We start from the raw sequence: 25,218 nt of genomic DNA, 5'->3' as shown, positions 1-25,218 counted from the left end.
AGTGTTAAATAATGAAAGTGAGACCAAAAATTTAATCATGGTTTTAAAGTGTTAAATAATGAAATTATATATATAGATATATATAATAAAAAATTTAACTATTTTTAAAATAAAGTTTTATAAATTAGTATTAATTCATGTTTTTAAAAAGTAATAATATATATATAAATTTTGTAAGGATGATGCTCTAGAAAATTTAGTCAGTATAGTGCATTGTTATTCCTAAAAAGGCAGTTACGAAGTTTTATAAAATGTTATTTTTATTTTTTTTCGTAATCACCTCCCAATATCTGTGATTCCAACTTGAGTGATGTTGACATATCCACGTTGATTGAGTGAGGCAAGAAGTTTAAGCATGGTTTCAAAGTGTTAAATAATGAAATTTTATATACATTAAATGGAGAATTCAACTAACTCTAAAAAATAATAATACATATGAAAATTTTGCAACTATGATGCCCTAGAAAATTTAGTGAGTGGAGTGCATTGTTATTCCTAAAAAGGGTGATATGAAGTTTTATAAAATCTTATTTATAAAATCTTATTTATAAGGGTTAGTATCAATCTCTCTACCAAGTTACTGCCTTTAGCTGATTTATTTTAATTCAAAAATTTTCAAAAATAGTAAAATTGTTTAAGAATTTAGTGAGTGGAGTGCATTGTTATTCCTAAGAAGGGTGATATGAAGTTTTATAAAATCTTATTTATAAGGGTTAATATCAATCTCCACCAAGTTACTGTTTTTAGCTGATTTATTTTAATTCAAAACTTGCAAAAATAGTAAACTTGTTTAATCTTAATAAATTTAACCTATTGCAGAGAACTTTTGACTTTACCTATTTAAAATATAAATACCTTCCAACTTCACCCATTTAAAGTACAAATATCCTTTATTAAGTATTTTTCTCAGTAACAAGAATATTTATTAAGTATTTTTCTCAGTAACAAGAATATATATCCAAAAAAGATTGAAATTCAATAACGATATAGAAGTACAAAAATTCGATCCATATACCATGAACAAATATTTTGTTAATAATTTAAAATATTAAATTTATTATTTAGAAATAGCAGATTGAAAAATTAAAACAGTAACCAAAAAATCTATGACTAAGTTACTGTGGCTGCTGTAACTGAAACTAATTTACTGTCGATGCTGCTGATAGTTTGCATTTGGAGCGATATTAATGAACATATCTGGGTCTTGAGGTTGCGTGGCATAAGCATAACCGCATTATATGGTTATGTGGCATAACTATAATCAGCGTTGGATCCTTGGATACCACCATAATAAATCCCACTCCATGGATTTGGATCTGTTTGTTGAGGCTGTGTGACATAACCATAACCAACATTGTATCCTTGTCCATCACCATAATATGCCCCATTCCATTCATTTGGATCTGGTTGCTGTGTTTGAAAAGGCCCTGCACGCTGCACTTGTTTCTTTCTTCCCCAAGAAAGCCGAATTGGTCTCTGACCAAGAACTGTACCATGTAACATTTGCAATGCTAACTCTGCAGATGCCCTGTTGCTAAACTCGACAAATCCACACCGCTGCCGAAAGGTATTTTTGCATGCACAAGCTCACAATACTGGCCAAATGTTTCCATCAGCATTTCCACTGTCACATTGGGATCTAAGCCACCAACAAACAGGGTAGTATTATTTGGATCATTCTCTGAGTCCAACTCGACCACTTGAGGAGGATAGGGTTGTTGATAAACAGTAGTCTGCTTTGTTATGGCAGGAGCTATTCGCATAGGTCTGGAGGAACAAAATATTCCATTCATTTCTGTTATAGCCCTAGCCTGCTCATTCCCATCCCCAAATGTTACAAACCCATATCCTTTTGAACGGCCTGTAACCTTATCAGTAATAACTTTTGCTCCTTTTACAGATTGGTATATGGCTCTGAAGGTCTATCGCAGCAGCTCATCTGTGTCATCAGATGCCAAACCTCCCACGAATATAGTAAAATCTTCAGAACGATTTTCTCTACCAGTTTTCGTTGCGCAATTTAGCTTGTAAAATTGTTCAGCCCCGAGCATCTGTACACCATTGTAATTTTGGAGAACCATCTCGGCGGCTGCATTGCTTATAAAATCCAAGAAGCCATAACCCTCTGAAAGTCCAGTCTGCTTATTGCGAATGATCTTAAGAGAGAGAAGGTCCTGGGTAGAAGCAAAACATTCCTGCATATAATTCTCATCCATCCAATGCTACAAACCCCCGATCCAGAGGGTCCTAATCTCGTCTGTGGAGTTCACTTGTTGCGCGGATTGCTGCACCATAACCTGAGGTTGGTGTTGCGGTTGCTGGGGCCAAAACCTAGCTTCGGGAGGCAGGGGCATCATCAATTGTTCTTGATGTTGTTGCTGCTGGGAATCAATCGCCGGTTCTGCCATGGGATCTGTCTGCATCATTCTGAATTATTTAAAAGAATGCGAGAAAAAACTCCGCGACACAGCGCAGTGCAGGAAATCTACGTCAGCTCGAAGGGTACTAAAAAAAATTCTATGAAAGCTGAGCAGGTTTTGATCCAGACTTTAGAGAGCTATGGGTTCTGTCCACTTATATGCACTCGAAAGAAATGATAGAAAGTAAAACTTTATGTTGGTAATCGAAGATGTGTAGGATCTATATATATTCGTTTCACTTGTCCAACACCTGCTTCTGTAGTTCCCCCAAAAGAAGAGTTCATTCCACTTCGCTGTTGTGCCACTCCACTTAACCTTTTCAGATATAGCCTATATTTCTGAGCAGTGAAATATATGACAATAATACTGGCAAAAGCAAATATATTAAATACAGAGTAAAGTCAATTGAATGATGAATCCTTTCCCCTATCTCCTCTCTTAATTTTAACTCTCCAATAAATACATACAACTCAGTTATGAACAAGAACCCAATAATAGGCACAACCTAATTGTGATGAAATAGAAAGGATCTAGCATAAACTCTAATAGCAGAGTTTGTGGAAGCTATAGTTCCGCACAATGTGACAACCCCATAAAAAAAGAAAGGATTGCTGAAAGGTTCAGCATCAGGTCAAATGAGTTCAATGAAGCCAATTACATCTAAAAAATACATGCCCACTTCCATATGAAACAGAGAGCAATAGGCATATAAGACAGCCACAAAATATTTCAATCACGTTAATCTAAGATGAATTAGATAGGGAAACAAGGAGTTAAGGCATGAAGGTAGGTCATATAAGAAATATTGAAGACTACAGAAATTTTAGACAAAGCCATAATCAACAACAACATGACAGGAAAATATTTAAATGAAAAAAATGAAGCTGCAATTACTAGTAACATAATCAAGGAAAACTGCCCACGGGGCATAGAACAGTCATCAATAGGTTACACTGTTAAGAAACTCCTTGTGTGAAGGTCACCACTACAAAACCCCATGGTTCTGCTAACAGATACAATTAAATTAAAAAAAAAACAATTAAAAAAGAAAAGGAAAACTTTAGCTAATAGCATCAGCATAATATCAAAACAATTGCAAGAAGAAATCCGACAATTTCACAAACCTTAAATTCTTCTTCTGCTATAGTCTTTTGAAATTATTTTTCTTTCTTTCAAATAAATCTATGGAAACATAGGTTGCTTAAATTTTTACTCGCGCTGGATGTCTCTGCGTCTAAAGATTAACCTATCTTCTAAATTTGAGTTAAATGCCCTCTTCCTTTTGCTTAGTTTTTTAAGCATGCCAGATATCTCTGTGTCTCAAAGGGTTAACCTGTTTCTTCTAAATTTAAATTTGAAGACCTCTCATTCAATCAAGATAGCTTTAAGTTTTCTTTAAAATAAAAAATGATTTTAACCTAAATTTACAAAAATCACCATGTTCTGCCTGATCTGCCTGATCATTGCTGATATTGCCTCTAGTTTACATATAAGTTCATACTAACTCCAATGGCTATTATAGCCGATAATTAAGCTACACAAATTAAGCGGTTCAATACAAATGTTGTTATGGGAATTGAGGTTGATCTGAAACTGCTAGAATCTTTTGCAGATACTCAATTTCATGACAGTGGCTTGGATGAGCTTGAAGGTGCAACAAATCCAAAAAAGTCTTTGTTAGAGGCAAGGCAGTTGGTTAGTCTTTTATTAAACAACCATTCAGAGAATTTCATGAATCCTGTTATAAGGGAGAAGCACTATAGTTCTTTGGATTATAGAAAGGTGGTCATGATTTCTGAGAAATACAGAGATTCATCTAACAGACTCTTTGGAACCTTTGGTACGCAAACTTTGAAGCAAAATGCAAAGAAAAAATCACTTGAGACATTGATAAAGAGACTGAGAGAGTTGAGTTGATGTAATGATGAAAATGCTTTATTTATGGAGTTGGAAAATCGTCATTTTGTAGGGTTAATAACCTTGTCTAATAATCATTACTCGAAAAGAGGCCATTGCCTCAATTCTTCTTCTTTCTAAGTTCCTCATCCTATTGTTTTGTAGTCACCATCAATAGTCACAGCTGATGTTCTGGTAAAATATTCCTCCTCGAGAGCAATGGAATCTTAGTTAATGGACATTTATAACAAATTCTTGTGAAGTGTGGAGGATGGAGAACATTGTACATCAAGATGGGGCTCCATTCATGTATTATCACACTTACAATGTAAGCCTTCCAGGCCCATGTATTCATGATTTTTCCTTTTTATTGTAGAAAATATATCTAAAACAGCTAGGACAACATTTGAAATTCTAAAATTCTCTTCCTTTTTTGGTTCAAGCATGTCAACATTTTTAAATACCTGTGAATGAATCTAGACCCCAAGAAATACATGTTGAGTCAGAAAGTCTTGTGGTTTTCTTTATGTTCTTCTGCGTTTACATGCTGCTCTGTTCTCTTTTTCTCTTCCAGTATAAAGGACTTACATTCCCAGTCTGTTTTGTCTCCTATATCTTTTACTCTATTTCAGATTTAATAAGTTGTACAATATCAATAGCAGCTTAGAAGGTGAAGGTGGGCCAGCAGGCAGTGTAGAATCCAAATATCACAGAGGTTCTATCAACCTATATTGTGAGCTATCTGGCGCATTATACTTGTCTACTATCAGAAAACAGTAGCTGGATTCCTATTATGTAACATGGAGCTGGCATTTTGTTCCTTTTGATTCAAAAGTTTCAAATTCAACTTGCCATAAGATCTTATCTAATTATTTATTAACCTACATGTTTGAAATCCCCTAATGTTGAACGCAGTTTCTGTCGCTTCTTTGTTGATTTTGCTAGGTGTTTGATTCAAGAGCACATGTTTTGAACCTGAGAATTAATTATGAATGAATGAAACGTATCTACATTGATAAGGATGATTGAATGCCAATGCAAATATATATTACCTTTCTTTGGGATATCAAGGCCTGCTTTAGCACTATTGTGAACAGATGGCAGAGTGCAAGGAAACCATCTGATGCTTCCGAAAGTTGGACTTTTGCACCAACATTTGTGTATGCATTTCAACTTCCAGGGCTATTGTCCCTCACTCTCTTGGTTTAAGATTAGTGAATACAAAGAGGCTTTGGAAGAGATGCAGCACTCAACCAGGCAAGAATATATTGCGTCTCTCAGGAGGTACATGGTTTTCTTAATGTATTTTATTTATTTAAAACATGTGTATATATTGTCCCATATATTTTGGATATTTTCAATGAGAAAATTTTCATTAATCCACTAAGTTTCACATTTTTTTTAAGAAGTAATAGGCACTTGCTTTGATTAATTTTGCAAAAATAGTAGTGGCTTTTCAAGGGGTGCATCAAAATATACACTGAGTTTCACATTTTTTTAAGAAGTAATAAGCAGTTGCTTTGATTAATTTTGCAGAAATAGTAGTGGCTAAAGGGGTGCATCAAAATATCAGGGAGTAACCAGGTATGCATTTAATTTGATGAAATTTTTTGGATTATTGTGTGAACTTATAATCACTAAAAGCTTCACTCAATGACATATCAAAAAAATCACATAAAATAAACTGCGTCTTTATATTTCAAACTGAAAGTCATTCTTTTATTTTTCCTCTTAGTGTTAAGAGAAGCTACTCCATGGTATAAGTTGAAGTCTATAAAACAATGAAATCTGCCAATTACAAAGGCAGACATCACATGTCTAGCCAAATACCAGTGTCTAGCCAAATACCAGTGACTGCTGGATTGCTTCAGAGCTCGAGATTGGTCTTTTTTTTCCTAGGTGGCTATGATCAAGAAGAGAGAGCTATGAGAGCTTATGATATGGAAGCTCTCAATTACTGGGGACCTAGAACAATTACAAACTTTCCTGAATGATTTTCTGTTAATACTGGATTCAACATAATTGTAAAATAATTAATATTTCCGTAGCTCTAATATATCATACACCATAAAATTTGCCATGTTTAATGTGCTTCGGCCATCCTGTGCATCAAGATATGTATAGCGGAGATTCTTGAGGAATTTTAAGTGCCTTAAAGAGTCTACCTTTTTTAAGTTGTTTTTTAGTAGATGTACATTTGAATGAAAACAATGTTGGTGTTGCCTTTTAAGCATAATTATTGAGAAAACCGTATAAACTAGTTAGTGAGCCTTATATGAGAGTTGCATTACCCAAATTGAATTTGAAGTTTGCTTGATGCAATATCAATAGGAGTCATGAGTTTTGTCATTTAGTAAATTACTCTAAGTAAGAAGAGTTACAATTGTGGAAACACATGTTTGCGTAAAAGTTAACCGATACCCAAATTGAAAATACAATTGAGATTTTAATTTATATATATATGTGAATAAAATATTTTAGACTATACATCTTATAAGCATTTCAATTTGAAAATACAATTGAGATTTTAATTTATATATATATATATATATGAATAAAATCTTTTAGACTATACATCTTATAAGTGTTTCTCAAAAGTTTAATAACCACATATAAGCATTTAAATGAAATGTATGACTGAGCTTTAACTGAATTTTATGTTTGTAATATTTAAAACACAATATAATAAAAAAATGATATTCATTTGTTTATCATCAGTTAAATGAATATAGTGATGGTTCATTATTATAATAGTACTAAATACATAATTTACCATTCCATGTCAACTATGGTCTAAAAGTGCACCACCAAATCCAGAAGAAATCCAGCATAAAATAATATAGACATATAGTGACGGTTAATTATTATAATAGTACTAAATACATAATTTACTATTCCAGAAGAAATCTAGCATAAAATAACATAGACAAGCATAAAATAACATAGACAGGCCGTTGGAAAAGTCATCAATAATACGAAGTTGATATCATATGTTACAGGATGAATAAGATAATAAAACCAACAAAAATAGTTAATATACACTCTTTAAATTAATTATCTATGTCACGAATAAAGTTGGCCGGAAAGAGGCTCTTCAGGAGATTATTATATTCACCCTGAAGAAGAAATCTAGCATAAAATAACATATTCACCGTGAAGAAGAAATCTAGCATAAAATAACATAGACAAGCATAAAATAACAGAGACAGGCAGTTGGAAAAATCAAATCAATAATACGAAGTTGATATCAATAAAAGTTCTAAAACCGTGAGGGTTTGTAGCAAATCCCTCTTTCCGCATTCACCAGAAGAGAAAATCCAAGAGAAGGGGACAAACATTTCAACTCTCTTCTTATATGATTGGTTGCAGAGCCATTCACACTTTGAGATATGTACAAGAAAGTCGCATATCGAGTTCCTATGACCACCATCTGATAAAAATAGTGATTCCACCCGTACAGGTATTTTCCTTTTCGCATAAAACTCTTTCCAGAAAATCAAGAATATCCTTCTTTCGCAGCCCATAAAAGGTAACCAAATCAGGACCCCATAATCCATTACATTAGATTCAACACTCCTGTGTACGTTACTGTTACACCAGTTCGTCATTCTTGCTTGAGCATTGGCGTTATAATCTAATCCAAATCCAAGCGTTAGATACTATTTCTGTTGAATGCATCAGAATCCATTTCTTGAAACTGATAAAGACTAACAATATTATAGCAAATGCCATTAGATTGCTGGCCCAAAATCAGGGGTGGCACGTCATGGTAGAGGTAGTGAGTTGCAACTACACCAACCTTAAAACAGTAACCAAAAAATCTATGACTAAGTTACTGTGGCTGCTGTAACTGAAACTAATTTATCTATAACTAATTTACCGTGGCTGCTGTAACTGAAACTAATTTATTTATAACTAATTTACTGTGGCTGCTTTAACTGAAACTAATTTACTGTGGATGCTGCTGATAGTTTGCATTTGGCGCGATATTAATGAATATATCTGGGTCTTGAGGTTGCGTGGCATAAGCATAACCAGCATTATATGGTTGTGTGGCATAACTATAATCAGCACTGGATCCTTGAATACCACCATAATAAATCCCACTCCATGGATTTGGAATTGTTTCTTGAGGCTGTCTGACATAACCGTAACCAACATTGTATCCTTGTCCATCACCATAATATGCCCCATTCCATTGATTTGGATCTGGTTGCTGTGTTTGAAAAGGCCCTGCACGCTGCACTTGTTTCTTTCTTCCCCAAGAAAGCCGAATTGGTCTCTGACCAAGAACTGTACCATGTAACATTTGCAATGCTAACTCTGCAGATGCCCTGTTGCTAAACTCGACAAATCCACACCGCTTGCCGAAAGGTATTTTTGCACGCACAAGCTCACCATACTGGCCAAATGTCTCCATCAGCATTTCCACTGTCACATTGGGATCTAAGCCACCAACAAACAGGGTAGTATTGTTTGGATCATTCTCTGGGTCCAACTCGACCACTTGAGGAGGATAGGGTTGTTGATGAACAGTAGTCTGCTTTGTTATGGCAGGAGCTATTCGCATAGGTCTGGAGGAACAAAATATTCCATTCATTTCTGTTATAGCCCTAGCCTGCTCATTCCCATCCCCAAATGTTACAAACCCATATCCTTTTGAATGGCCTGTAACCTTATCAGTAATAACTTTTGCTCCTTTTACAGATGGGTATATGGCTCTGAAGGTCTCTCGCAGCAGCTCATCTGTGTCATCAGATGCCAAATCTCCCACGAATATAGTAAAATCTTCAGAACGATTTTCTCTACCCGTTTTTGTTGCCCAATTTAGCGTGTAAAATTGTTCAGCCCTGGCCATCTGTACACCATTGTAATTTTGGAGAACCATGTGGGCTGCTGCATTGCTTACAAAATCCAAAAAGCCATAACCCTCTGAAAGTCCAGTCTGCTTATTGCGAATGATCTTAAGAGAGAGAAGGTCCTGGGTAGAAGCAAAACATTCCTGCAGATAATCCTCATCCATCCAATGCTGCAAACCCCCGATCCAGAGGGTCCTATTCTCGTCTGTGGAGTTCACTTGTTGCGAGGATTCCTGCACCATAACCTGAGGTTGGTGTTGCGGTTGCTGGGGCCAAAACCTAGTTTCGGGAGGCAGGGGCGTCATCAATTGTTCTTGATGTTGTTGCTGCTGGGAATCAATCGCCGGTTCTGCCATGGGATCTGTCTGCATCATTCTGAAATATTTAAAAGAATGCGAGAAAAAACTCCGCGACACAGCGCAGTGCATGAAATCTACGTCAGCTCGAAGGGTACTAAAAAATTCTATGAAAGCTGAGCAGGTTTTGATCCAGACTTTAGAGAGCTATAGATTCTCTCGACTTATATGCACTCGAAAGAAATGATAGAAAGTAAAACTTTATGTTGTTAATCGAAGACGTGTAGGTTCTATATATATTCGCTTTACTGGTCCGAGCCGACTTTTATTGGTTGGTGCCAATGGGGGTTCTAAGCTTCATTTTGTTGGGGTTGGTTGAAGTTAAATGTATTAATTTAAAGAAAATGTTAAACCATACCAATGAGATTCTTATAGTTTTAGGTTACTTCTGATATATTTCGAGGTTTTATATAAATTTAAGAATTATTAAATTTTGGGTATTAAACTTTTGCAACTTTGCCACGTGGAAGGATTAGACATTTTATCAACTTTGTTGGGCAAAAACTTGGTTGGAAAAAGTTTTTTTTTTAAATAATCTTTATTCCTCACCATATGTGTTATCTTATTTTTTGAGGACAGTTGAATTGGTTTTCTCATGAGATGAGTGAGAATTAAGCCAGATTAAATATATGACTTGATATTTGTTATGTTTTAGGTTTGATTTAAAGAATTTTAATATTTGGGGATTACTATTATGTTTTTAAAATTTTGCTATAAAAATTATAATTATAATTATATATATATATATATATATATATATATATATATATATATATTCAAATATGTTATATAAAATTTTATAAGTATTTTGGATAACTTTTATTTTATGTTATATGTATGATCATGTTTTTTTTAGAAAAATCTAATTGATTTTCCCTTTGCAAAAAAAGTTTAAGCAATTTTTATGGCTCAATATTTCTCAATTAGATTTATAATTCGCATGTTACTTATTTTGAGGAATGTTAGAAATCATAGAGTCATCTCTTAAGGGTGGTGAATATCACATTCAATGTAGTCTTTTTAAAATGTATATGATTCTTGAGAGAATATATAATGTTATTGTGTATAATTTTATATAAGACTATATGAATAACAAGGATAAACATGGTTTAGTATGTGTCACCTTATTACAATAATATTGTCATTTTTTAAAATTGAATTTCATTAATATTGATGTTATGAGACATGACACTTGTGGGGTGTCCTCACCTATCAACATATAGCATACCATCTACACTACTAGATGTATACATGTTTGGAGTCACTTTTGATCACGCAATACTTAGCAATATACTCCTCTTAAGATTATTACATACATTACATATTGTAATAAAGTTGATTTTGTATTGTAATAAAAGTCATTTCGTAGAATAGTTAACTAGATGGCGAGGAGAGCAGCTGAGGATAGCATGCAGCCCTAGCTGCTGCAGCAGCTCCCAGCGCGAAGCAGCATTCGTTGCGCCTTAGTGGCCCTTGCTGCTAAGGTCAGAATGACAGAAAGAGGAAGGCGAGATCACGACTGTAGTTTTCGGCAGGCAGATACTACCCCAGATCATATTGGCCCTTAGCGGCCTCCTACTGCTAGGTTTTGAGCAATATGGATCTATCGGAAGAGGATGATCATCATCAAATAGATCACCAGCAAGAATCAGAAGTAACAGAAAAATATTTTGCTTCCCTCATCTCTGTAATGGGTCCAGCGAAGAACAGACCGTGAGTTTCAAATTTTGTTAAAAAAATGGAAGAAATACCAGAAATATCTCTCCCTACAGCACTCCCAAGAAAATCAGTACTCTCCCTGGTAGAACGAGGGTTAGTAGGGCAGTTTACTGGGTTGTAGCCATCACCCAAGATGTGCAAAATTGGGTAGAAAGAAACTGGCCTGTAGCAATATCTGGGAAGATCTCAATCAGATTTTGTGGTAGAGTTTACTACACCTTCCACTTCGAAACCGAAAAGGACTAAGATCTAATATTCAGGAATGGTCCATATTATATGGATACAATAGGACTGTATTTGAACATATGGAAACCAGACTTTGACCCAGAAATGGACGTCTCAAATGTTGTTTCAGTATGGGTAAGATTGCCGCATTTGCCTCTCCACTGTTGGGGAGATGATTCAGTCAAAGCAATAGGAAACACAGTTGGGAAATACATAAACAGATGTGAATCTAAAGAAAACGTGCATGCATGCACCCGAATCTGCATGGAAGTGGATCTAGGAAAAGGTCTCCCTGAAGCTATCAAAATAAAAGTGGATTAGTGGACGCACATACAACAGTTGGACTATGAGAAAATCCCCTTCAAATGTAATGTATGTCATGAATACGGTCATTTTGAAAATAGATGTACAAAAAATAGAGAAAATGAAAATGAAAAGATTGAGGATTCGGAAAATAAATGGGAATAGGTCAAATGAAAGAAGATAGCCAACAAACAACCAGTCTAGCTCTCCTCTCAGCCCTCACAATCTGTGGAAGCCCTCTCCCTCTCGCCAAAAGCAAACTTAGCTAGCCAAAACCCCTTTGATCCTCTGCTCACATTAGACCCCCATCCCCTAGAGCCAAAGCTAGATCTAGATCTAGATCTGGAACCCCACGCTCTCAATTCACCCAGTGGTCCCCCCTCTCCCCCACAGACTCAATTCACCTCTCTCCCCCTCCCTCAGTAGATAGGATATTAACTAGAAAAAAAGCTAAAGAAGCATTCCCAAATGCAGAAAACCAAAAAAAAGTTGGAAGAAAGACAAATAAAGAAATAAGAGATGAAGCAGTAGCAAAAGAAATGTCCCTAGGAACACAATAGCCCATGGACACTTATCTAGGGAAAAGTACAGGAAATATGGAGAAAAACCAGCATAAGGGGAAAGGAGCCATGCAACACCCAAGAAGTAAATAATGATAATAGTCTCTTGGAACTGCAGAGGAATGGGCTCACTTGTTAAGGAAAATGCAACAAGAGATATTTTGACAAAAGAGAACCTAGATATCCTTATGATCCAGTGGACAAAAGTAAACAACTAAGAATCAGAAAATCTTAAAAAAAAGTTCAGGTAATATGAAGGGGAAGCAATCTAGGCAACTGGAGCATCGGGAGGCATATGCACAATCCAGAAAAAAGGAAGGTGGGAATTAATGGGGAAAAAACAGGGTAGCACTGGATTTTAACGAGTCTTAGGAGAACCAACACAGAAGAGAAATACAGGGTGATAAATATATATGCCCCCAACCACTATAAGGAGAAAGAACAGTGGTGGGCAACAATAAAGGAAGTATTACAAGAAACACAAGTTGGAAAAATAATTTTAGGAGGAGATTTAAATCTGGTTAGAAGTATAGAGGAAAAGTTTGGAGGAAACTTTCAAGTGGATCCATCCAAGAACTCTTTAGAAGAAATAATGGAACAATATAGTCTTCTGGACATTCCTCCAAACAATGGAAAATATACTTGGAATAACAAGAGAGTGGGTAAAAGTAACATAAAAGAAAGACTGGACAGAATCCCGATTCAAGACAACATAGCAGCACTGTACAACTCTATCAAATCCAAAATCATTCACACCATAGCCTCTGATCATAAGGCGGTTGTAATAGCAATGGGCAAAATGGAAAACCAAGGCCCACCCCATTCAGGTATAGCTCAATCTGGGATAGTAGCATAGAAATCAGCGAATTAGTTAAAGCAACATGGGCACCAAGAATATCAGGCTCACCACAGTACATACGGGAGACAAAATTAAAAATTGTAAGAACCAAGCTAAAGGAATGGGAAAGGTTAAATGAAATAAAATAAAAAGGAAAAGAAAAAAACGCTACAACAGAAAATGGACAGCATGCAAGCTGAAAAAGAATGTAAAGAAGAAAGCAAGCAAGACCACCTTAAAGAGAAAGAAATTTTCTGGGAGATATATAGGGAAAACAGGAAAGAGGAGGAAGAGGCAAGACTGAAATCTAAAATCCTCTAGCTCAAGGCAGGGGATAAGAATACATCCTTTTTTCATAACATTATGAAAATCAGAAGAGCTAGAAACCAGATAGAAAAGATACAAGTGGAAAATCAAGAAATCAAAGGACCGGAAGAAATAAAAAAGAGCAACCCACAAGAACTTCAAAAACTTACTTTCAGCAATGGAGGAAATGGCTGAATATGAAGAAACTTTGCAGCACACAAAGAAGAAAATAAAAAAAGAACAAAACAAAGACATGTGTAAGGACCTCATAGAAGAAGAAATTGTGGAGGCCATTTGGAGCCTACATTTGGACAAAGCACCTGGGCCAGACGGATTCACAATAGCCTTCTACAGAAATCATTGGTATATAATCAGAAAGGATTTATTAAGAATGAAAAAGAATGTTAAAAAAAAATGGGAGGCCACACAAGATCTTCCTATCTTGCTTTGGTTCCAAAGGAAGCAAATCCATCCACCTTCAATAGGTTTCGACCCATTTCTCTGTGCAATTCCTCCTACAAGATAATAACAAAAATTGTGGCAAATAGAATAAAGAAAGTGCTACACTTAATCATCTCAGAAAACCAAGGAGGGTTTGTCCCAAACAGACAAATCATTGACAATGTCATCATAGTTCAGGAAGTTGTCCACTCTAGTATCTTAAAGCAAGAAAAAGGTATGATAATCAAACTAGATATGGAAAACGCTTTCGATAGAGTCAGCCACTCATATCTATTGGTTGTACTTCAGAAACTGGACTTCTCAAAATAAATAATAGAAGTGATACAAGAATGCATGTCCACTCACTGGATAGCCCCCCTCATTATTGGAAGACCCAGTGAATTTTTTCAAAGCACAACAGCCCTCAGGCAAGGCTGCCCTCTATCACCATTTCTATATATAATAATGGCAGAAACTCTTAGTAGAGCATTGGAAACACAGAGGAAAGAAAGAACTATAACAAGACTGAGAATAACAAAAGGAATAAATACCATAAATCACTCCTTGTTTGCAGATGATACATTGTTGATGGGAGGAGCATCAACAATAATAACGAGAAGATTCAAAAAAAATAATGGATGCATTTATGCAGGTGTCAGGTGGACTTTTGAACAATACAAAATGCAGGATCTATGCGTGGAACGTTCCACGATGAACTATGCAAAGAATTTCCCAAATCATGGAAATCCCAACACAGGAAAACTCGAATCACTTTCTCTATCTGGGATTACCAATATCAAAAGAGATCATGAAGGCAAAAATATGGACAAAACAAATTGGGAAAATGCAAGAAATGATAAAGAACTGGGGAATGATGTGGTTAAATATGGTTGGAAGGGTGATATTAATTAAATCTCTCCTTGCTGCATTACCAATATACCAATATGCACTAATCATAGCACCAGCAAGTGCCCACAAGCAGATGGAATTAATTGTAAGAAGTTTTCTCTGGCAGGGTGGGAAGTAGGAAAACAAAGTTTAGATTGGTAAGGTGGGAACTAGTAGTGCTACCATATGAACAAGGAGGCTTGTCCATTCGATTGCTTAGGATCATGAATGCAACCCTGGGAATGAAAATTGTCTGAAGACTCATAACTGGTAACGAGAGCTGGTGGAAAAAATCCCTCATAAACAAATATCTAAATGGCTCCAAGGAGAATCTGCTAAATGGGAACATCCCAATAAGACAAAGCACCCAAGTATGGAAGCTAGTCAAAAGAGTCACTCCAATAATTGGCAGCCACATCTCCAAAACTCCTGGGAATGGACAAAAAATCTCGATATGGGAAGACAGAATCATGGGAAAAGACCCATTACAGGATCACTCGGAAATGGATGGCATGCAAGAGTGGATGAGAGGGAAAGGCTTTAATACCTTACATTCAAACTCTCTATGGAATCAGAAGGAATGGAAGGAATGGAAAAGGCTAGCAATCCGAGCAAACATGGAAGGAAAATGGAATAAAGTTAAGTGGCATCTAAAGGGGGCAACACCAATTCATCGTGACGAGGAAGACAATTGCCTCTGGGACCCAAGTAATGGGAAATATACAGTCAAAACTGGATATAAAATTCTTCAAGAGCAAACCAATAAGCAAGAATGGGAACCATGGAAAATAACATGGAAATCGGAAAGTTTGCCTAAAATAAAAAAAATCATTTGGACCCTATTAAAAGGAAAGATCCTGACTGGCGAAAACCTTACAAAAAGAGGATTCCATGGGCCATCAAGATGCCCATTATGCCAGTAGGCAGAAGAAACCATTCAACACTTATTTCAGGACTGTAAATTCTCAAGGGAATGCTGGGAGCATCTCTTGAGCCCACTGGAAGTAAATATAGACTATGGTAAGCCATTGTTGGAATTCCTCTAAATTCTGGAGAAAGCTTACCCATATGCAACAAAGAAGAAAGTCACAATTATAAGAATTTAGAAATGCATTCCAACAGTCCTATGCTGGCAAATTTGGTTGACTCAGAACAAGTGTATCTTTAAAAACCACAATCCTAGAATTGGAAAAACATTATCAAAAGTATGGGGATTAACTTTAGAAATATTCAATGAAAAAGGAACTACCCCAATGGATTATAGTATTCTTCAACAAGAAGAAAGAGAATGGCTTAGCAAAGCCATAATAGACAACAATGGTAAAAAGGGACAGAGAAAAGAGAGCTTAGGGATAAACTGGAAATTGAGAATGACTGAAGAAGAAAATTGAAAGTTGGATAAGACAGTAAAATAGATATTGTTTGCAATTTGATGGAGCCTCCAAGAATAATCCTGGAAAGGTAGGAGCACGCGGGATAATTTTTTATCTAAGTGGGAAAAGAATTGTCACATATGAATGGGGATTGGGACAAATTTCAAATAATAAGGCCGAAGTGTATAGCTTGTTCATGGGGACAAAAATAATTAAAAAAAGAGGAATCCAAAATCCAATAATTTTGGGAGATTCAACCATCATAATTGAGGCAATGAACCGAACCAAAAGTCCAAGCAACGAGTTTATGAGTAGAATTATCAAAAGAATAAGAAGGAATCTAGAAGACTCTGGTAGTGTAACTTTCAAACATATACTGAGGCTTCACAATCAGCAGGCGGATTTTCACGCAAATCAAGCAGTGGAGATGAATGAAGGAAGAGTCTGGGAGAATAATGAGGAATACCAACACTCTGTGCCATAAGATCAAAATGAATTTGAAAAGATTAATGTACTGGGGAAAAAAGGGACAAAGCAAGACAAATTATGGAAAAAATAAAAAAACAAAAAACAAAGAAAATAAAAAAAGTGACAACCCAAAAAAATCCCAGAAAATCATGGAAAGACAGAGGAAAAAGCAAGGAAAACTGGAAATAAAAAGGATCATCTTCAGAAACTTCAATCAAAGTCAAAATGCTCATGAGCAAGCAAAGCTCAGCTCAGAAGGAAACCAAGCCAGAAAAGGAAAAAGTGTGCAAGAGACAACTCTCATCTCCAATGCATGGGGGACCACTACAACCACATGCTTGGAGGCAAGCATGCAATGCATAAGCTTTAAAAAAAGAGTGCACAATGCAAATTATCATTGGCCTAAGGATTCATCTCCCCTCGGTGCTTCCAGGTCTACTTCAAAGCACCGCTCCCTCACTCACCCACATAGTCCCCTCCCTTTCACTTCCACGTGGTCCCTTGCTCTCTGCGCAGTCCCCTTCCCAGCTCCCATTCCTCACTGTCTTGCTCAACTGCCTCCCTCCACACAGCCCCTGCCCAGCTTCCCTCCCTCACGCAGTTTTTTGTGGCATCCACGCACTCCCCTCCCTCCCTCACGCAGTTTTCTATGCTCCCTCACACACCCACACAGTCCCCTCCCTCTCACTTCCACGTGGTCCCCTGCTCTCTACGCAGTCCCCTCCCTCTCACTTCCATGTGGTCCCCTGCTCTCTACGCAGTCCCCTCCCTAGCTCCCATTCCTCACTATCTTGCTCAGCTGCCTCTGTCCACGCAGCCCCTGCCCAGCTTCCCTCCCTCACACAGTTTGTTGTGCGGTCTTCTCTGCGCATCCCCCTCCCCAGATCCCATTCCTCCATGCTATCTTGCTCAATCGCCTTCTCCACGTAGCCCCTTCTCAGCCTCCCTCCCTCACGTAATTCCCTTGCTCACCAGATTTTCTACTCAACTATGTCGCTGCTCGTTGTCCCCTTGGAAGTGCTATCCAGCAGACAACCTTTTTATTTGATCAAGCTATTACCTACCCTCATCCAGCTCTTATTGCAGAGTTATAATTTTCACTGCAATTTTCATCCCCCTCTTCATAAATACAGGCCCTCTCTCATATTATCTAGCTTAGCAGCAATATCCACAGCTACTTAAGAATTTCATAGTAGAGGCCATCAAATGAGAACAATGATGGATCAAGGGAGCACAGGAAGCTTGATCCAGATTTAAACAGGAACGCAACAAATTACAGATATAACCATATACACAAAGATGCAGCGGAAATAATACTTCATTTCATTAATGGAAAATATTGAAATATGCTTACAAACAGAAATGGCAATAAACTAGCTAGGGCGATGGTAGCTTATCTCTGAGAAGAGATGTGATGGCTACATGCCTCTGAACTGTGTTACAATGAGGCTCGAAGGCCTATTTATTGTTGAGAAACAATGGAAAAACCCTTAACATTCCAAAACCTAACCCTAGGAGATGAAACGCCAAACTGTGGGCCCCGTTTGGGGGTAAGTTGGCACATCAACTTCCCGGGGTCGTAACTTTGGCATATGATCTCCGTTTGACGCGTACAATAGCTCATTACAAAGATCTATCCGAGCACTATCATTGTTGGAACGGGCAACACCAATCCATTCCATGGACTCGTGTTGCCCCCGGATTCCCCAAAAAACGTCGTTTAGGGCCTCAAAACGGCTCCGGAAGTTCAGGACCCGAAAAACTGCTAAAAATAGTAAGTTGTGCTACAATTAAGGAAACTGAAAATGCTGAGAAAGACAATGGTGGGGGTCCAGGTGGACTTGGCAGGTGGCCACCAATATCCACCTGGATCATTCCTCCCCCCTTAGGAAGCAATGGTCCCCATTGCGTTGAGCTCCTCCATGAGATGAGGAAACTTCTGCTGAACTTGTTCCCTGGTGAGCCACTTGCCCTGCTGAAGGAGTTGGCCCGCTTTGACAACTCGATACAGTTGGATATTCTGTTGGCGAGTGTTCTTGATCTGTGTGTCCATGATCCGATCAGTTGCAGCTTGTTCCATGCAATCTGGATTTAATTCTGTGGGTTTGAGTTGTTCTGCAATGTCGGATGTGTCTAGCAATGGTGGAAAGTATGGCCGAAGGCGGTCCACATTAAATACTGGGTGCAGGCCAAGGAATGGGGGAATGCTGAGCTCAAATGCATTGTCTCCCATAGCCTTAGTAATGGTGTAAGGACCATATCGGAGTGGTCTCAATTTCCGATAGGCTCCAGTAAGGTGTTCCTTTTGCAAATGCAACCAAACTTTGTCGCCCACCTGAAACTTGTGTGGCACCCGATGTTGATCATGTCGCTGCTTGTACTTGGCATTTGATTTCTCAAGAATTTCATGGACCTGCTGGCGAATATGTTGGATGCGCTCAATGAAGCTGGTGGCCTTATCTGTTTCGGACTGGACACGAGCTGAATTCATGTGAGTAGCTGCAAGTGGCATGGCCACATCAATGGGGCATAGTGGCTGGAATCCCAAACCCACCTGAAAAGGGCTATGGCCGGTGGAGCTGTGAAGAGCTCGGTTGTAGCTGTGCTGAACGTAGGGGAGGCTCTCGTCCCATGTGTGTGGATGCTTTGAGTTATACATGCGCAGAATGTGCACAATCATCCTATTGACAACCTCTGTCTGGCCATCAGTTTGAGGATGGAAGGCTGTGGACTTCGTGAGTTTGGTGTCCAGCATTGACCAGAGACTGGACCAAAAGGTGCTGAGAAACTGACTGTCCCGATCTGAGATGATAGACTGTGGGATCCCAAAGTGCACCCACACTCGTTCAAAGAAGAGTTTAGCAGTGGCTTCTGCTGTGATATTCCATCATAATGGCCATCTTTGAGAACCTGTCGACGACCACAAAAACACAGTCATTTCCATGCTTAGTGGAAGGAAGGCCTGACATGTAATCCATGGAGATGGATTCCCAAGGTCGACTAGGGGTAGGCAACGGGGTATAGAGGCCTTGCTTCTTAATGGTCGGTTTGGCAATGGCACAGGCAGTACATGATCGAATGTACTTCCCAACATCCTGTCGAAGATTCAGCCAATAGAAATAGTTTTGCAGTACTGCCACTGTTTTCTCGACCCCGAAATGCCCAGCAGCCCGACTGTAGTGTGCTTCCCAAATCATCTTGGCACGCTCGCTTGAAGGAACACAGAGGTGACCGAGGTGGCATAATAGGGCATCCTGGAGGTGAAAATCTGCAACCTGCCGACCCTCCAAGAGTGTCTGGTATGTGTGGCCGAATTCTGGGTCGCTTTTGTAGAGAAGTGGCCAATCAGAAGTCTCGTGCCCGCAAGAGTTGAGCACGGTGGTTAGCGCCATGATCGGTGGTCGACTGAGGCAATCTGCAACATTATTGGTGCTGCCCTTTTTATACTTGATATTCAAGTGAAACTGTTGCAGGTATGTAGACCACTTCTGATGGCGATCATTCTGCAATTTCCCTTGGGTCTGTATGAACTGCAGAGGTCGGTGGTCTGTGTGGATGACCGTTTCCTTCCCCAAAATGTAATGCTTCCATTGTCGGCAGGCCTATACAATGGAATACATCTCTTTATCATAAGTGGGGTACTTCTGGACTGTGTCTGAAAGTGTTTCACTGTGATATGCCACTGGATGTCCATGTTGAGTAAGGACTGCCCCAATAGCATAGTCAGAGGCATCTGTCTCGACCTCAAATGGTTGTTGTAAATCTGGTAACGCGAGCACTGGTGCCGTGCAGAGGCGATCCTTCAACTCCCTGAATGCCTTCTGTTGAGATTCAGACCAAAAGAATTTTGCTTTCGCCCCGCCCTTGGTGACTTGACTCAAGGGCCAAGAAATATGAGAAAATCCCAACACAAACCTGCGGTAGAAGTTGGCAAGACCTAGAAAGCTGCGGAGCTCTGTTAGGGTGGTTGGGGAGGGCCAATCCCGAATGACTTGGACCTTGGCTGGATCGACATGCACCCCCTGTTCATCAATGATGTATCCCAGATACTGAACCTCGGTCATGCCAAAAGTGCATTTCTCCAAATTGGCACATAGCTTGTGTTGTCGTAGTGTTTGCAGAACCTGTTGAATGTGGTGGAGGTGCTCTTCCCAACTCTGGCTGAAGATCAGAATGTCATCCAAGTATACTACTACAAAGGAGTTGGTGAATGGCCGCAAGATGTCATCCATTAGCCTCATAAAGGTTGCAGGAGCATTCGTCAATTCGAAAGGCATGACCAACCATTTGAAGAGGCCCTCCTTGGATTTGAACGCAGTCTTCCACACATCTGAGGGTTCAATTGGTACCTGGTGATATCCTGACTTCAGATCAATCTTGCTGAAATATTTCGCCCCCTTTAGTTGGTCTAGGAGGTCATCAATCCGCGGGATCGGGTACCTATTACGGACAGTGATCTTGTTCAATGCCCGATAGTCAATACAGAGTCTCCACGTCCCATCCTTCTTCTGTACCAACACTATCGGGCTCCCACAGGGCGAAGAACTCAGACGGATGTGACCTTTCTGCAGGAGCTCCTGAATCTGCCTCTTGATTTCATTGTTCTCCAGAACGGAGCGCCGATAAATTGGTCCATTGGGTAGCGGCGCACCTGGGGTTAGATCGATGGAGTGCTTGACTTGACAGTGCAGAGGAACCCCTGCCGGGGAGGTGAAGATGTCTTCGTACTCCTCCATAATCTTTTCCATCTGTAGCTGCCGTGCAGAGGGACCCCGTTTGGAGGCCGCGACCACTGTCTTCTTCTTCCCTTGAGGGCGTATCATCAGGAAAACAAATTTCCTGGTTTTGGAAATGATCTTACTGCATTGTTTTGCAGTAATCAAAGAGATGGCGGCAGGTGGTGCTACCTCTGGTATCCTGAACAACTTATTTCCCAATGTAATAATAACAGCACGGGGCCTTGATTCATACACAACATGTCGCTTCCACAAGTATGGTTGTCCTAGTAATACATCACAAACTTCAAGGGGAGCAATGTCACACAATACCTCATCCGTGAAGGGCTTGATGTTGTATGGAAGGCGACACTGCTGGCTCACGCGAAGATCTCGCCCTTGGTGAAACCACCCAATGGTGTATGGTTGTGGATGTGCTGTGGTCGGTAAGCCCAACCGCTTCACGACCTCTGCCGAAATGAGGTTCTTTTGACTCCCGCTATCAACAATGAACTGTATCGGGGAGCCCTTTACCCACATCTGGGAGTGGAAGAGACGCTCCTCCTCCTTTGGATCTTCGGGTTCATTTTTCTGGATCTTTGCGGTAGCAACAGTGGCGCTGGAATCCGCATCAATGATCTACTTCCCTTTTTCATACCCCTTATCGGGTTCTGACTCAGAGTCGGAACATGCATCTGATTCTGAAACCTTTAGCTCAGCCACCAGTGACTGCTTGGCCCGACACTCACTTGTGTTGTGAGTGGAGCTCTTATGGAACTCGCACCATTTTCCAGTGTCCTTTCTCGGCTTCACGGGCGTTGCTCTTTGCTTGCAGCTTCGGCTGGTTGTCTGGGCTGTCCCGCCTTGGCTTTGTCCTTTGTTCTGTGGTTTAGGGGCACCTTTCCCCTGCTTTGGATTCGCAGATCCAAAGTCTCGCTTCTTTTGTTTAAACTTCTGCTCGACCTTGACGGCATACCGGTATGCTGCGCCGAGCGAGGGGATGTTTAGGAACTGTATTTCTTCCTGGATGTACTTGTGCAGGCAGCCACGGTATTTGAGTATCAAATGTTGCTCCGAATCCTTGATACCCAACTTTGTGCGAAGGGTATGGAAAAGATTGGTGAACCCCGGCACGTCTTGGTCCCTTCCGTGCCGCAGCGTGGTCCACTTTATGTATTCATCCTCATAGCTTTTGACAGGGTAGTACTGCTCCTTGATGGCATCCCGGAACGAATCCCAGGTGGGTGCGGCTGAAAATAGTGAGCCAGTACTTTCATCCTTCTGCTCGCAGTAGGTTTCCCACCAGTCCTTGACGTGGGGGGCTGCTTTGAGAAGAGCAAAAACAATCTTTTCCCGACTCGAAAATTCATGAACCGAAAAATAACCCTCTAGCAGATTTAACCATTTATCTACGGCATCGGCGTCTATCTGACCCTCGAATATGGGGATTTCAAAATTAACTTGTACCTTAAAGGGTGTGGCGTTTCCAGAGGAGCTGCTGGAAGCTGATGCGCCGCTTCTGGGTAGCCGCTGAAGGATCTGCGCAAAGCTGTCCATCATCGCGTTCTGTTGTCTCTCGAGCGCTTCTTCGAGCAAGATTTTGATGGGATCTCCTGCCCCCTCGTCTTTCTTCTCGTCCGCCATGGGAGGCCGTCGGGATTTGCGAGGCTGGTCTTGCAAAGGTTCAACCAGTTCAAGCCCTAACTCCTTATATCCCGACCTTGTTGGGGACATGCAAAGAAAAACAGAGAAAAAGCAGACCGCTCTGATACCACTGATCCAGATTTAAACAGGAACGCAACAAATTACAGATATAACCATATACACAAAGATGCAGCGGAAATAATACTTCATTTCATTAATGGAAAATACTGAAATATGCTTACAAACAGAAATGGCAATAAACTAGCTAGGGCGATGGTAGCTTATCTCTGAGAAGAGATGTGATGGCTACATGCCTCTGAACTGTGTTACAATGAGGCTCGAAGGCCTATTTATTGTTGAGAAACAATGGAAAAACCCTTAACATTCCAAAACCTAACCCTAGGAGATGAAACGCCAAACTGTGGGCCCCGTTTGGGGGTAAGTTGGTACATCAACTTCCCGGGGTCGTAACTTTGGCATATGATCTCCGTTTGACGCGTACAATAGCTCATTAGAAAGATCTATCCGAGCACTATCATTGTTGGAACGGGCAACACCAGTCCATTCCATGGACTGGTGTTGCCCCCGGATTCCCAAAAAAACGTCGTTTAGGGCCTCAAAACGGCTCCGGAAGTTCAGGACCCGAAAAACTGCTAAAAATAGTAAGTTGTGCTACAATTAAGGAAACTGAAAATGCTGAGAAAGACAATGGTGGGGGTCCAGGTGGACTTGGCAGGTGGCCACCAATATCCACCTGGATCATTTTCCACCCATTCCTCCATGCTATCTTGCTCACCCATTCCTCCATGCTATCTTGCTCAATCGCCTTCTCCACGTAGCCCCTTGTCAGCCTCCCTCCCTCACGTAATTCCCTTGCTCACCAGATTTTCTACTCAACTATGTCGCTGCTCGTTGTCCCCTTGGAAGTGCTATCCAGCAGACAACCTTTTTATTTGATCAAGCTATTACCTACCCTCATCCAGCTCTTATTGCAGAGTTATAATTTTCGCTGCAATTTTCATCCCCCTCTTCATAAATACAGGCCCTCTCTCATATTATCTAGCTTAGCAGCAATATCCACAACTACTTAAGAATTTCATAGTAGAGGCCATCAAATCAGAACAATGATGGATCAAGAGAGCACAGGAAGCTACAACAAAGCAAGGGGAAACAACAGTCAGATGGAGTTTAACCCCACTGAGAAGGAAACTAGGAACGACTCATGCCCAACATGCAAAGGAAACATGGTCATGATACATTGGCTGCAGCAGTCTCTCAAAGATCTAAGAAGTGAAATGAGAATGGAGTACAGCTTTTAGAAGCAAAATATGGCAGCGCAAAAGAATGCGATAAAGGATCTGAAAACCAAGTGCAAACATCTGCAGGAAGCAGTAGAATACTACAAGAGCAACAAAATGAGCAGTGAAGGAAAAAACTCAGCCAAAAAAACAACATGAATGAAGCAACCCAAGAATACTCAGTCAACAAGCCATAAACCCAATGAGAAATTGTGTTATGTAAATGTGTTTTCTTAGTAGGTCAATACGTCCGGCAGTATCCTAGAATAGTTAAAAAAAATTATGAAGTTTAGAAATTAAGCACAAGAGAAGGGACTGTGATCTCGTCTCGCTACTTAGTCTACTATCACAATATAGCTGAATGTAATTGGAGCTTGCTCTACACCCTTTTTTGGTAATATATCATCTAACCGATCTTGTTAAAAAAAAGTCATTTCGTAGAATAAACTTGATTAGTATATTTTCTTATTAAGGTTATCAAAGAGAATCTTAATATCGACATTCCATGGTACCAAATCAAAGCATAGCACGTGAGTAATAAATTTCTATACTCCATAAATTGATATTCCAAATTATTAATACTGCAAAAATTGAAAAATTTACATTAATATAATAATTAGTAAATATATAATCACCCACATGTAGGGTGGTTAATATGTGCCATATTGAATGCATATTTATGTAGGAAATCTTGTCCCTTAACACTGTATTTAAAAATATTTACATTAAAAAAAAACAAAACAAAAAACAAAAAAACAAAAAACAAAAACTTTCAACGAGAATCATACTTAAAATATTTCAATTTCTATCTTAATTTTACATCAACTTTATATAGAGAGAAAGTAATTCATAGTACAAATTTTCTAATTATACAAAAGACATGTCTATTTCAGAATAGGTCTTCCAAAA

General features: G+C 39.2%; 2 pseudogenes; both read right to left on the bottom strand.

The window, feature by feature from the left end:
* Positions 1-1,242: 1,242 nt before the first annotated feature.
* LOC149196251 (polyadenylate-binding protein RBP45 pseudogene) lies at positions 1,243-2,423 on the bottom strand (annotated as a pseudogene).
* A 5,842-nt stretch (positions 2,424-8,265) lies between these two features.
* Positions 8,266-9,435, bottom strand: LOC149196250 (RNA-binding protein L pseudogene; annotated as a pseudogene).
* Positions 9,436-25,218: the final 15,783 nt, after the last annotated feature.

The sequence above is a fragment of the Pinus tabuliformis genome, chromosome 2_2, assembly GCF_031772625.1.
Source record: "Pinus tabuliformis cultivar Carrire ecotype Pingquan chromosome 2_2, CPIR1, whole genome shotgun sequence".
NCBI lineage: Eukaryota > Viridiplantae > Streptophyta > Pinopsida > Pinales > Pinaceae > Pinus > Pinus tabuliformis.
The sequence above is the reverse complement of the archived record's forward strand: the minus strand, read 5'-3'. Positions and strand labels throughout refer to the sequence as shown.